We start from the raw sequence: 14,387 nt of genomic DNA on the forward strand, positions 1-14,387 counted from the left end.
AAAAGATGAGCTTACATATGTCAAATGAATAAAACATAAAAGATTTTTGAATAAAGTGATTATCAAAAGTATGTTAATTGACTTAAAAGCTCCATTCAGATGATAATTTTTCATCTTAAAAAGAACATGAAAACAAATTTATTTCTCCTGGAAATTAATTGGAGTTCCTTTGTGCCTGAACAAGATATCATTATGTGTTGTCATTTTTGTTTCACATCACTTTTTAAAATGAGAAATGGAATTCTAATCGTCTAGAAATATTTTTAAATTTTTTTAATGGGAAAATATCACCAGACTAACTTAAAATATAAGGCAGTCCCATACTTCTGATAACCCTTTTCAACTATGCTGTGTAGGTGCACCTCATCCCTCTCCACCCACTGCAGTGTTGCTGGGGTGAGGCTCTGCACAGAAAGGGTTGACTTGGAAGATGTCCAAGTCCTTTTCCCGTGGAGAATAAGGCTCTGGAAATTGAGCAAGCAGAGGGCTTGGGTACAAATATTTTATGTTCTTAACTTTAAGATATAATTAGAGATGACTGAGGCCCTTTCATTCTGGAATAATGCACTATCTTTGCCATGACAAGTCAAGAAGGATAAGAATTCTGATCATCTTGGCAACAGCCCTTCAGAAAGGTAGAAGTCTCTTTGGTGGAAATCTTCAGATGTCTTTTTCCTAACAGCATCTATTTCTCCTGAACTTGCCTCTCAAACTTGGTGTACCCTCTTTGGGACCAGTCCTCTTCTTCCTCCTCTTACACACTGGTCTCCTTCTCTCAGGACTGTACTCAGCTCCTATGTATTACTTTCCTTTGCTACCTGCTGATGGAGGCTCTGTCCTAATTCTACCCCACCTAAACAAGACAGGGTAGTCAGCTCAGGCTACCATAAACACCATACACTGGGTAGCTTAATCAGTAGACCAAGATCAGGGTGCCAGCATGGTCAGTGTCTGGTGAGACCTCTCTTCCTGGCTCGCCAGCAGCTGCCATCTTGCCTCGTAAGATCATCTTACGTGATCTATTCTTTGTGCCTGGGAAGGGAGAGGCAGGGCACTCTGGTGTCTATTCTCATGAGGACCCTAATCCTATCCTATCAGGGCCTGTATGACCTCATTTCTTCTTAACACCTCCTTCTAGGCCCTTCTCCAAATACAGTTTCACCTTGGGAGTTAGGGCTTCAGCATATGAATTAGGCAAGGGGTGTGGGGGTGGGGGGCAGGTAGGAGAGGCACAATTCAGTCTATAACAGACTAGGAGAAAATTCTAAAACTAATCTCAGAAACAGTGTTTTGAGATTTCATTTAATCCGATATAAATTTACCTTTACTTTCTGTTCTTTCATCCATCTGCACGGTCTTCCTCACTAACACAGGATGGGGATATACAAGATTCTCTTCTCAGAATGTAGTAGTATTTTAAAAATAGAATTACTTTAAATTCAGAGAAAGATACCAAACTATGAACAGCAATTACTTCCCAGGTGGAACTGGTGGAAAAAGGTTTGTATGAGGGTTGGGAGCATAATCTTGTTGTTTCCTAGTCTATATGATTGATGCGTTTTTTTAGATTATGACAAGAGACATGCATTCCTTTACAACTGAAAAGAAAAATAAAATATAAATATGGAAAAAAATTCATTGAATCAGAAAAGCAAAATTTAAAGATATTTGCTGTGAATGTTAAGGCTACAGGAAAAAAAAAAAAAAACAAAAACAGTTGCCTGCTTTTTTAGCATATTATTTAAGCAACTCTGACCCAGACTTCTGAATTTTCCTACTTGTCATCCATCCCCCTTTTTTTTTTTTTTTAAGATTTTATTTATTTATTCATGAGAGATACAGAGAGAGAACAGCAGAGGCAGGCTCCATGCAGGGAGCCCGATGTGGGACTCGATCTCAGGACTCCAGGATCATGCCCTGAGCAAAAGCCAGACTCTCAACCGCTGAGCCACCCAGGCATCCCACTCTTTTATGTTCTTTGCATGATTTTAAAGCTGGAAATAGATTCCTTAAGAATTTTAATAAACAAAAAGCTGGAAATTTTTTAAAAGAGCTTGCCTTATTTTTTTTTCATTTTATCTCCTGTTTCCTTCTGCATTCTTTTAAAGAATCCAATCTAAATCTACATCCTTAGGTGCACCTGGCTGGCTTAGTCTGTAGAGCATGTGATTCTTGGTCTTAGGGTTTGAGTCCCATATTGGGTGTAGAGATTACTTAAAAATAAAATCTAAAAAAATAAATTAAAAATAAACCTGCATCTTTTTTAGAGATGGTAAGACATAAAATCACCACTTTTTTTAAAGAATACCTGTTTAAAATAACATTTTAGATCTTGTAGTTACTTTACATTATTCTAAGTCATGTAAGGATGACATGGAAATGACCTAAGGGGAAAAAATGAGCTAAGGAAGATGGATGGGTTGGTAAACAGTTCATCTGGCTCATCCATGAAACGCCAGTCAAGTGACCCTAGTTTCATCACGTGGTAACTCATTTTTTCTAGCTGGGCAACAGTCAATTTCCATAATGTGTGACGTGGGAACTGTGAAGATTCAGGAAAACTTGTCTTCAGTAGAGTATATACTTGAAAAACTATGGCTGCTCAAGAGAGCCCAACACATAACAGGTATTCAAGAAGTATTCAGTAAATGAATCAAATTGGTAAAATTATTGATAACCTAACAGATATATGATATCTCTAGAAATTAAATTTCTAAAAATTGCAACAGTTCAAAGACACTAATTCAAAAAGCTATAATTATTCTGATTTATTCTTTTTTCACTGGATTCAAGAAGGATTGGGAGGATGAAAACTAACTCCGATGATTTGAGGGGAAGAAAAAGAAACAGGAACATCTGACTAGGCTACTAGTACTAGTTCCAATAGCTACTTTTTTAATTGAATCACAGGTTGGAAGTTGTTTAAATGACTTAATTTCTTTGAGTGGTCCACAGTTAGTGGACAAAGTGTGCCCTCTCCTCAGAATGAAATAGTTTGCTCTTACCCCATCAACTGAGCCTCCTTTCTCCCCGGTATTTTTAGACTGCACAGGAAACACTCCACCGTAAGGAGGTTGCAATGTGACTGACCTTTTACCTGGAATGATACCAGCAGCACTGGCATGTGCCACCAGTGATGTGAGAACAGAGCTGACGAGAACTCTTCGCTAGACAATTGAACAGCTTCTTTTCATTTGACCTGATGTCTATCCCTTCAGTTTTGCAATGTCCTATAACTACACCAGACATCACTGATTTTAAAACAGGGCATACCGTACTTTATAATCTACTCTTTTTTTTAACAAATCATAAGAATGGATCATTATTTTTGACTGAAGATCCAAACGAATTAATGAAATGGCAGTCTAGCACAACTATCTTCAGCATGTACAGCTAGACCATTCTCTGCAGCCATCCAAGACTTCCCTGTGTGAGGGATCTGGTTACTATCTCATTAGGATAGCCTGAGTAAATGTCTATATCATTCCAATGTCTGCTCACATAACATAAAGCAATTGACCAGAATTCTGGTCACTAAGATTTAATAGTGCAGCGTAATTATCCTTTGAATGTCTTTCACACTCAGCCACGAAATAACTGTTGGATAACTTTGGGCCCAATTTATAGAAAATCTTATATGATACTTGCTTCCTTCATACTTGTAAACCAAAGAAGATGATAGCATCTTCCTTTCCTCTTATTTAATTATATGAATCAGAATCAGGTTTTTAATTCACACCAGGTAATAAGCATACAATAGTACCTACACTCATTTTGCATATATTAACTGAAAACACAAATTTATTCTATTACCCTAAAATTCTCCTGGCAGGATTCTGGAGGTAGTAATCACCAAGTCTTGCTGAGGACACCCCCCAAGTTGCTCATCTCCCTTGCCAGTGGCACCACTCTAATAGCCTGAGCTGCTACCATCACATGCCTACATTACTGCAACTGCCCACTGACTATCCTTCCTCTTACCTCCTCTAATGCATTCTCTGTTCCACCAGAGAGAACTTCCTAAACTCTGATAATGAGTCTGGAGTCTGATAATGCCTCTCCCAAATAAAACCCTTTGATAGATGCTCACTGCTCTAAAATAGAATGTTGGATCATGAAGATGGTCTAAAAATAATTGGACCCCTATACCCTGCCAGCCTTACTCCTCACCCTATTGTCAAACCATGGAGTATTCTCACTTTCAGGAGCATTCACTAAAGAAAATGTATGTTCAGGAAGCATCTAGCTTTTTTAATAATAGAGAGGTGGCTACTTTTATATTATTATACAGAAAAAGTCATCCTTATCAATCCCTAGCCAATATAATAGCTATAATTTGTTGAGTTTTTAATATGTGTCAGACATAGATATGTACTTCACATACACAAATCCTCATCTAATTCTCCTAATAAACCTTTGAGATAGGTAACATAGCATCTCCATTTTACAGATGAGATACCTAAGTGCTAGGACTGCGGATTCATTCACTCAGTTTTCATTCATTCTCATTGGAATTTTACAAAGACAAAAACGACATCTCCCAGATATCCTTGAAGCTAGGGCTCTGGAAGTAAATTGGGTCCCAAAAGGTGGTTACACACAAGTAAGACATGGAGATATAGAAGGTAGAACTGAGGCAGACACTCCTTTCCTATCCCTTCTTGACTATTTCTGTGGGCAAGGAAATGACACCTCCTTGGCACCAGGCTACAGGGCCCATCCCATAGCCACGCTGGTGTTCGAAACTGTGGTGATGGCAGCAGGTTCTTGGTCCTGGCCTAGTTCCACTGCTGATCTCAGAGGTAGGAGCCCCCCCGGTGGGCCAGTTATGTCAAGTTTTAGAGCCATTCCTGGACAACTTTGGGACAACCTAGAATCTGCTTCTTCAACCCTTCTAATGCTTTCATAATGCCTCGTCCTCTGTGTTAAATCCCTTCCTGTTTAGAATACTTAAAGCTGTTGCTTTTTCTTGTATCGAACCTGACAGTGTGCAAAAACCTAAGTGTTAAGCTGCTGAAACAGAGACTCCTCAAAAATAGAGTGGTTTAGGGGAGCCTGAGTGGCTTGGTGGTTGAGCTTCTGCCTTCAGCTCAGGGCATGATCCTGGGGTCCTAGGATCGAGTCCCACATTGGGCTACCTTCAAGGAGCCTGTTTCTCCCTCTGCCTATGTCTCTGCCTCTCTCTCTCTCTGTATCTCTCATGAATAAATAAATAAAATCTTAAAAAAAAATAGAGTGGTTTAAATAAAACCAAAGTTTCCTTCCACATAACAGTTCAGAAGTGGGTGATATCACACAGGCTGGCTGGCTCTCTTGTCATCAATATGCAGCTTATCTCTAGGGCCCAGAGAAGCTTCTGTTTTTATATTATTTCTCAGCCAATAGGAAAGCCAGGAGATGGAGAGAGAGCAAATACCCAATGATTTTCAACCACATAAAAACTCTCTTTCACAAGCCATTGGCTAGAAATGAGTCACAATCAATACCTAATCACAAAGAAGGGTGAAGGAATATAGTTACTAGGTAGATAACTGTGTACCCTGCTAATACTTGGGGAGGGAAGGGGTGGGTGGTGGTGAAGATATCCTCTTAGAAAAAGAGAGAAAGAAAAACGGTTATCAGGGTAACTTACCAGTCTCTGCCATGTTTACCACTGCGCAGTATCCGTGCACACATTCTTCTTCCTGCGGATAGACCACATTCACCCCCACCCTGAAGTAAGATTCCAATCTATTGGCTTCCTTGTGAAAGTAACAAGAGCCAAAGATCTCTCCGGTCACAGCTCTTGAGCCAAGTCTCCTCTTTGATTTACTGGCCTTTAGGCTCAGCCTTTTCCTCTCTTTTTCAACTTAATGTTGGCTACCTTTGGTGAAAGCCATCTGAAACTGTTGGGAAGGCAATGTCTTTAATTCAATCTTTGCTCTGGGCTGACTTCCATTGTCTGGCCAAGCAGAACACTTAACAGAAAGCTCATGAGAAAGACCTTCATCATCAAATTTACCTGCAGCTATTTGGGGATGCAGACAGATTTTTCCAACCTTGTGTGGCCCAAACTTCTAAGTTCTGAGTCACATTAGATTACAAACCATAAATGAGAAAGTCTCTACTATCAGAGCTCTACTCCTTTCTGTCTCTGCTTACTGATTAATGCTTGCACAACTTCCCTTTCCTCTTATAATACACTATAAACAGAAGTGAGAGCTAGCCAATATAACCTATGTTCTGAGCTCTTCTCCTTGAGTTAAAGGTCATTAGGAGCATGGCTCATCTTCTAGATATAAGCCAGGTTATAGTAGGTGACTACTTTAGCAAACAATATGCCACAGAATAACAAGTGTTACTGATTTTCCTAGCTAAAATATTGTGCCAGTGTCACGTTTTGCCTGTCACTATTCAAAGCCACAAACTTTAGGTTTTTGTTATGGTAACACCAATTTCTGGTACCAATTTTTATATTAATTAGGGTACATGCTAAGGTCTTTTTAAAAAAAAAAAAAGATCCCCTCAAATACAATGTCTTCATAACACAGAAGTTTGTTTCTCTCTCACCTAACAGTGCAGAGGCAAGCAGGAAGACTCTGCTACCAATATGTGACTTTCCTCTCTGGGCTCCTTTTTTTTAGCTGTCCTATTATCATTTCCCAGCCAGAGTAAATGTTTTTTAAAAGTAATATCCAGAAGGTGCTACATCACTTCGGATGACACCCCACTGGCAAGAATTTAGTTTTGCAGCTACAAAGGATGCTATGAAATACCATGTCTTGCTGAGTATCTGTGTGCCTTGCTAATACTCAGGAATCCCATTACCAAGACAAGCAGAGGAAAAGGGGCCCTGGAAGATTCTCAGCAGTCTCTGCCACCATGGGGACTAGAGTTACAATTGTTTGATTCCAAGATACCAAAGGCAAAACTACTTCCAAAACCGCCTTCCAATATTTTTAAGGAATGTTACGGCTCTTAACGCTACTCTTTCCTTTGATGATACATACTCTCCAGAATAAGAAAGTTATGATGCTTTGTTTCTCATCTTGTTTTCACTGGCTTAATCTTTCATTTATAGATTTATTCTAGCAGCCATCATTTATTGAATCCCTACCATGTGCCAGACATTCAGTTAGACGGTAGGAATACACAGATAACTAAGAATCATCTGAGATCCATCCTTACTTAAGAGCTGCTATTTACTTGGATTACTTAGAAAATTCATACAACCACAAAAATTTGTTTAGAAGTAATGAATTCAAGGGAAACACACAAGAGAGAGTTTTATTTTTCACTTTCCTCAATTTTGTACTACTTACATCAATTGGCCTAACTAAAATTATAATTTAGTGTAAAATGAATCACTTAAGGTACAGAAATCTTGGCAATAAGGACAAGATTCAACTCCATTACACCTACACACTCTTACTAATCAACTGCTATGTTGATACCAGCTTTCCATCATGACAATGAAGCTGCAGTACACAGAAGACTTTCTCCACTAAAGGCCCCCAATTTGGAATCCTACTTCTTATGGATCAAAGCCAACACCAAAATATTCCCCAAAAGAAGCCAGACACAAATGAGTATGTACTGTTCTATTCCATTTATACTTGAAATATAAAAACAGGGGGGAAAAAAACAAATGTATGCTGTTAGAAGTGAGGATAGAAGTAGTACTTGGTGGAGGAATACAGGATGCTTCTGGAATGCTGATAATGTCCTATTTCTGTATCAGAGCGCTGATTACACAGGTGTGTTCAGTTTATAAATTCCATTTGACAATTTACTGAAAATTCTGGTAAATCACTGTTCCTATTATTTAGAAGGATCTGGAGAAACCTATGGGGTACTAAGTATGGTGCCAGTCACTGTGAAGGTTTTCAACAACATAAGGTATATGTGCCTTTCTGTTTCCCATAAAACTGAGGCAGGTGTCATGTGAAAGAAAATATGGGGAATCAGGAACTCTAGCATTGTGTATCCATGTGTAAGTCCAAGCTGATACTCACCCCTTTCAGCCTCTTTTTTGAGCTACACCTGAACTCTAAGGCTCTTCGCTCTATAAATCTGTCTTGATCAGTCATTGTTGCCATTTTTCTCTTTTGATCTAAAGCAGCTTTTTTTTTTTTTTTTTTTTTTGGCATTCAAATCATCAAATTAGGTAGACACTGAAAAAAAAATATTATACCATGACAAATCTGCATAGCTCTTTACCGAAGGCAGGACACCCAGGCTGAAAAACCCTGGGACAGGGTACTCCCTGACCCAATGCATGGCCTGTCATTTTTCTGGATCTGTTTTGTCATTTGTAAGTCAAAGGAGCTGGATCGGATGATCCTCCAAAATCCTTCTGGATCAACGTTCCATTTCTGAGTTAAATTGTTCAAACCTAAGAAGTAGCAGAACCATAAACTCTGGGTTTATGGCTCAAGCCCAGTTTTCTTTCTACAGATATGGATGTAAAAAAGCAACTTTAAGTCAGATTTTAAAATTCTTGTTGCCCAGAATGTGCTGGATGCTGACATCAACCATGCGAGGTAAATACATCATACTTGCTTTTCAGATGAGGAAACTGCCCATCAGGTGGGCAGCTGACTTGCCCCAGTATGTGTGCCTGACCAGTGCCAGAGGCAGAATGGAAAGCCTCACCCTGCAGATTTCAGGGCCTTTCTCTCCCAAAACAGGCTTGCAATATGCCCCCAAATCAACAAATAAGCTAAAAATAAATCCAGTCCCAAAGCAAAAATAGTCCTTCTTTTTCAAGTTTCCTCCAGTTAAGAAAGAAAAACCAGAATTGGGAGTTTTGTTTATAAGAACAAAATATCATGTAATTTATTAAAATGGTAAAACTATGTACAGTTGTGTAAGGTCTCACAATGGCTTCAAAGCCCCAGCATGTTTTCCTATTTGATATACATGTCTTTTTACTGCAGTTTACATTTTCTCTGGGAAGATATAAATTCTTTGGGGGTATAAAAGGCATTTTAAGCACAGAGTCAAAGATCATCAAGGGTTTTCTTTTTCTTTCTTTCTTTTTTTTTAATTTTCAGGCAGACCACTCAACCTGCTATGACACCCCTACCGGGTGTCATGCACAACAAGAGCCTGTCCTCATGGAAACAATTCTAGGACACACAGGAGGCATTGTGAACAACACTCTTAGCAAACTTAGAAATATTTTTAATTGTTGTTTCAAGCTGGCTGATGATTGTTTTAGAACAAGTCTCCCATCATAGCCTGGAACTTAATCTGCAGAATTCCTTAAAAGACACTGAGACCAGCGGACAGTAATATATCATATGCCCAACAAAGACCAAAAAAAAAAAAAAAAATGTCCTGGACGTTGTCATAACTCTCCAAGAGTTGTTAGAGTTCACTTAAGTTCTTCTAAAAATATGACAGGTTAAACTTCCCCAGCTTGCTTCCTTTAGATGGACCATCAATAAATAGACAAATAACAGTTGTTACAAAGTAGCTTTGAGAAAAAAAAATGTACAATATTTAATCAGTCCTTGTTCTGTGATTTATCTGTGCTGAATCTCCCATTCAATTTTTATCTCCAAATTCTATTCTAAACTGAACCCTGAGGTTTGGGGCTAACACTACATATAATAGGAGGAGTTTCTAAATCAGGTGTCATGAACCTGCCTACTTGTTTTTTTCTATAGTTGTAAAATGCATGAACATGTTCCCATTAAAGCTGTGTTCTCATGTATCCCTCACCCCCACCCCCCTGGCATGGTGACCTTATGGAGTGCGAGGAGAACACCTCTTAGAAACTGCTTACGTCCCATAGAACTTTCTAGTGTTCCATGTATCATTTGTGAAACATATTTTTAGAATCTATCATGCCAGAGGCCAGGAGTTACAAACATAGCACAGCACGTTGGACACAGCCCTGTCTCCACAGAAGTGACTGCCAAAAGGGATATGGCCAGGACCCCTGGGGTGCCCACTGCGAGGGAAGTGGAGGGTCCTGAGGAAGCTCGCTGGAGGCCAGTAGAGGCTTCTTAGGAGAAATTGTGACTGGGCTGAGACTTGAAGGGCAAGTAAGAATTCACCAAGTGTAGAAGGGACATGAGGGGAGGGGTGCAATGTGTGGGAGGGCCAAGATCTGGAGAAATAGGATACCTCTGACAGAGCCCTGAATGCCCTGTCTGAAGGCGTGCAGCAGCCATTTGCAGGTGACAGTCTACGACACTGATGAAGTGGATAATGAATGTTTTGAGGCACATGGTGCTGAATGAAGACCCTGCATGCAGGGCCCCAGTCAGGGTCCCACCACCGAGGAATGCTCCTCCACGATCAGGACCCTGAATTGTACTCAGTACCCATATCTCTTATCAGCATGTGCAGTTCGCACCTTTATTTGGGGCCCCAGAGAGCACAGGGACAGGGGAAGCTCTACTGCCCACTCGTCTACAAGCTTACACTTGGGGAACGCGCACCACGTGGTGGGGCGTCCAATGTGTGTTGTGACTAGTAACAGCAAACTCTGAGTCAGGCACTGTCCTAAGCCTTTGTCATATGCTCGTGAATTTTTTTTCTTTTAATTCTTCCAAACTCTCCCTGAGGTAGTACACACTATTATCCCTATTCTACAGATAAAGAAACTGAAGCACAGGGAGGCAGAATAACTTGTCCAAGGTCACACAGCTAGCTGCTGTGTGGAGTAGCATTTGAACCCGGCCAGCCCAGCTCCAGCCTGAGCAGTTGGGCCCTGGGCCCTATGCTTCTCCACTTCAGCACAAGGATGAGCACACCAAGCCTCTCTTCCCTCCAGGCTTCCAGAATTTTTCATTTCTGCTGGGGAAGGTGGACACAGACACCAGCCTAGGGTTCCAGAAACACCAATCACACAAATGTAACCCAAAAAACAAAGTTCAGGAGGCATAGTCCATAACATGCATACAAAACAGCATATATGGGCCACAAATGGCTGCCACTAACTTGGGGTGCCTCCCAAGTACCTGGCATTTCGTTTAAATTACCTCGTTGCCTTCTCATAACAACTATGCAAGGAAGATAACATCTGTTCATCTGATGTAAGAGGAAAGTCAGGCTAAGGTAAGTTGTGTCGCCAGGTCCAGCTGAGGAAGCTGAGGTTCTTCTCCTGCTCACTGTGGCCTCCTTAAACGGTGCTTTATCCTTACTCCTGAGAGTCGGAATCGATTTCAGGTAACCTCTCTTTGTTGTAGGGAGTAAGGGGAAGTACTTCAGCTCAAGCAGTTGCCAGATTCACTTCCCAAATTCTACATCGTGCTTACAGCTTCCTGATTACTTAGAGAAAAACCTCTAGCTGCAGACCACTCCATCTGAGGCTGCCAGGAGCCCTGCCCAGAGCACCATAAGGTAGAAAGGCATCACCTTGGAGTTCCAGATCCTACCGGGCCAGGGGAGAAGGGGTTTCAAGAGGATCACAAAGCAAAAGGTGGGGCGGGGGGGAGAAGAAGGGGAGGGCAGAGGAAGGAAAGGAGAAGGATGGATCACATCCACCCAGACAGCACAGCACAGTTAAAGTTTTAATCCTTCCAACAAGATCTTCCTTCAACAGCAACAGGTGCCTAACCTATGCTGGTCAATCCAACCTCTGCTTTGGTAGCCAGGTATTCCAGGAAAGAAAACTAGGAAGCAAGGGTTTATATCTAATGTCTCAGGAGAGGAAGATACATTTTAACCCTTAAGAACATTGCATCAAAGGAAAAGGAAAAGACGAAAATTATACCTTTGTTCTTAAGCATATATTACAGTTTTATAATAACAGCTTCCTTTCCTCCTTCCTCCAATCCCCCAGCCATGTGGACTAGTACAGTCACGTAACCTGAAGATCAGTTTATATTAGTTTTTAACTTCTTTTGGAGAATAGAAAAGGGTCAAGGTATCAGACTTTCCAATGAGAAGAAAAGAGAAAAGAACATAGAGGCAAAGAAAACCAACCAAGCATTTGGGCATCGAGAGTAGCAATGATTCAAATTAGAGTATAACAAAGGAGGGGGTGTGCAGCTGAGTCAAAAACATAGTGATGTGTGTGATAAACAAAGGGAAGCGAATCTTGCCCCTTCTGGCCCGTGAGTGCAGACAGTGTGCACGGAGCCTAGTGGCAGCCTGCTTTCCCCTGGGGCTGTTTGGGGGATTAGGTAAATATAAACATCTTCAAATAACCCAAGATGTAAGAAATTGAAAGCATAACAAACTGGAGTAGTCATCAGATGATATATTTAGGAGAGCTTATTTTGCAAGCTAGAATTACAGAACAGCAAGATGTGGTCAATTAAAAGTATTTAAGGGTGAGTTTTTATGACTGGAAGGGAGTCGTGATCTCCGACAAAGAACAAGAAGAGACCACCATTCTCCGAAGATCAGGCAATAATTTTAACAAGCTGGCTCATTCAACCATTGCCCCAACAGCCAGTTTCTACATCAAGACTAGTTCAAGATTTCAACAAGAGGAAGTGGTTTACAAAAGAATTACCAAGAACTCAGAAGTATTTAATAAGGAAAAAAAAAAAAAAAAAACCTGCTATACAAGGAAAAGCTTTCTCTGTATACCATTTAGGGTACACATGTTTTTCAAATTGGGGGGTGGTGCTAGTAAGAGGTAGGACCTTAAAAAGCAGATGCTACCATAAAATCACTACATTCACCAATCCTGTGCAGCCTTGAGGCATGGTCAGGCCCCTCACCTCCCTGGAGCCTCTTAATTAGCTACTTAGGTAGAACGAGAAATATGCTCACTTCGCACAGGAGGAAACGGAGGCTCAGGAAGGTTAGATATATTGATATAGTCACACAGCTAATAAATGCAGGACTGAGATAATCCAAATTCTTTTTTCCAAAGCCCATGCTTCCCCCCCATCGGGGCCATTTGTATCTCAAAAAATAAATTCTGAGATCAAGGATGTTAAAAAATTGAAAGGATTTCAACTTCTTTGACTTGCAGTTCAAACCTGTGTTCTAGGGGTTCCTGGGTAGCACAGTCTGTTGAGTGGCTGGCTCAGGTGGTGATCTCAGGATCCTGATCTCAGGTTGGAGGATGGAGCCCCGCTTGAGGCTTTGCACCCAGTGTGGAGTCAGCTAGGGTTTCTAACTCCCTCTGCCCCATCCCCCAACACTGCCTCTCCCTCTCTCTCTCTCTCTCTCTCTCTCTCTCATAAATCTTTAAAAAACAAAAACAAAAAAAATGTCTCCCAAGTTGCCTTGACTTAGTTATCATAGCTCTTCTCACCTCTTCTGATGCACTTTCTCACTTCTTTGCCGCTCAAAATGACCCCATTACCTACAAGGAGCTTTCCTGAAGACTGCAAACAGCGTCTCCCTTCTGGTTCTAAAGCAATGGTTACCTCACTTTCCCCAGCTGTCAGGTTTTGCTAGGTAACCTTTGGCCTGTATAGGATTTGCCTTACCCATAAAACTGTATGCTTGGGGGTAGAAGAGTCATACATGGGTTCCCTTTTGTGAGCCACCTGCCTTACCCCCTACAGCACCCACCACTGTACCTGACACACAGGAGATGCTCACTAACTACAAACTGAATTGCAAAGAATCACTCGTTCTCTCAGCATTCTATTCTTGCATGATAAATTGCTTCTTGGCATCATGTAATTTGGGCATTACAATAACTTGTATGATATATTGTGGGAAATTTATCAATTTCATAAATATGTTTCAGTTGCATGAGATTCAGGTTGCTGACTTTGTTTTAGTCAAAAAATTTATCTTAATTTCATCTGCCTCCATCATAGGGAAGAGTGGAAAAACAGTGATAGAAAATAATAAGAGTAATAATAATAATAGCTTACATTTATTAAGTGTTTATCATGCCAGACACATGCTAAATTATTTATATTTATTATTTCATTTAACCCTCATAGTCCCTCTCCTGAATTTATAGATGAGGAAATGGAGGCAAAGGAGAGAGAAACAACTTACAGGTCACACAGTTTGTAAATGGCAGATTCAAATCCCGCCCTGGAAGCCACATTTTAAATCAGTCGCTTGGTGCAGTTATAGAAACAATTACTCTGTAGTCTTTTCTAATGGTTCTTGAGATGTAATCACCTTACAGGACTTCTCTATTTAATTTGCACAGAAACACTTGAGATTTGTAATTGTCTTCTTCTGAATCCAGCATTTAATAAGTTCTGTAACTTTGAGAACACTACTAAAACTGAGGCTTTCTGCCTCCATTTCCTCCTCTTTAAAACACAAATGTGATTAGTTATTATAATGATTAAACTAGATTATGCGTGGAAAACACCTGTAAGCAAGCTCCCACGCCCACGGCAGAGCTCTATAGGCATCAGCTTCCTAGCACTGTTGCTACTGCCTGTGGCTCACCTTCCCCAACACTGGTACCATCTCTATCGTAGACATTCACTTACTACCACACTGAAGCATATTTG

General features: G+C 40.5%; 2 long non-coding RNA genes across 5 annotated transcripts in view; one reads left to right on the forward strand and one right to left on the reverse strand.

Moving 5' to 3' along the window:
- The window catches only part of LOC140617212 (uncharacterized), a 51,012-nt gene extending 44,874 nt beyond the window's left edge, over positions 1-6,138 (reverse strand). The window contains exons 1-3 of one of the 3 annotated variants that reach the window (XR_012017419.1): positions 6,002-6,138; positions 5,633-5,684; positions 1,323-1,364 (exon numbers count right to left, since the gene is read on the reverse strand). This is a non-coding gene — a long non-coding RNA (uncharacterized lncRNA). Of the gene's footprint in view, positions 1-1,322; positions 5,605-5,632; positions 5,685-6,001 lie in introns of those variants that run through there. The other 2 variants (XR_012017418.1, XR_012017420.1) reach the window with 2 other exon arrangements.
- The window catches only part of LOC140617214 (uncharacterized), a 57,320-nt gene that overhangs the window by 22,022 nt on the left and 20,911 nt on the right, over positions 1-14,387 (forward strand). The window contains exons 2-3 of one of the 2 annotated variants that reach the window (XR_012017430.1): positions 7,437-7,568; positions 9,036-9,490. This is a non-coding gene — a long non-coding RNA (uncharacterized lncRNA). Of the gene's footprint in view, positions 1-7,436; positions 7,569-9,035; positions 9,491-14,387 lie in introns of those variants that run through there. The other variant, XR_012017431.1, reaches the window with a different exon arrangement.

Source organism: Canis lupus, chromosome 25, assembly GCF_048164855.1.
Source record: "Canis lupus baileyi chromosome 25, mCanLup2.hap1, whole genome shotgun sequence".
NCBI lineage: Eukaryota > Metazoa > Chordata > Mammalia > Carnivora > Canidae > Canis > Canis lupus.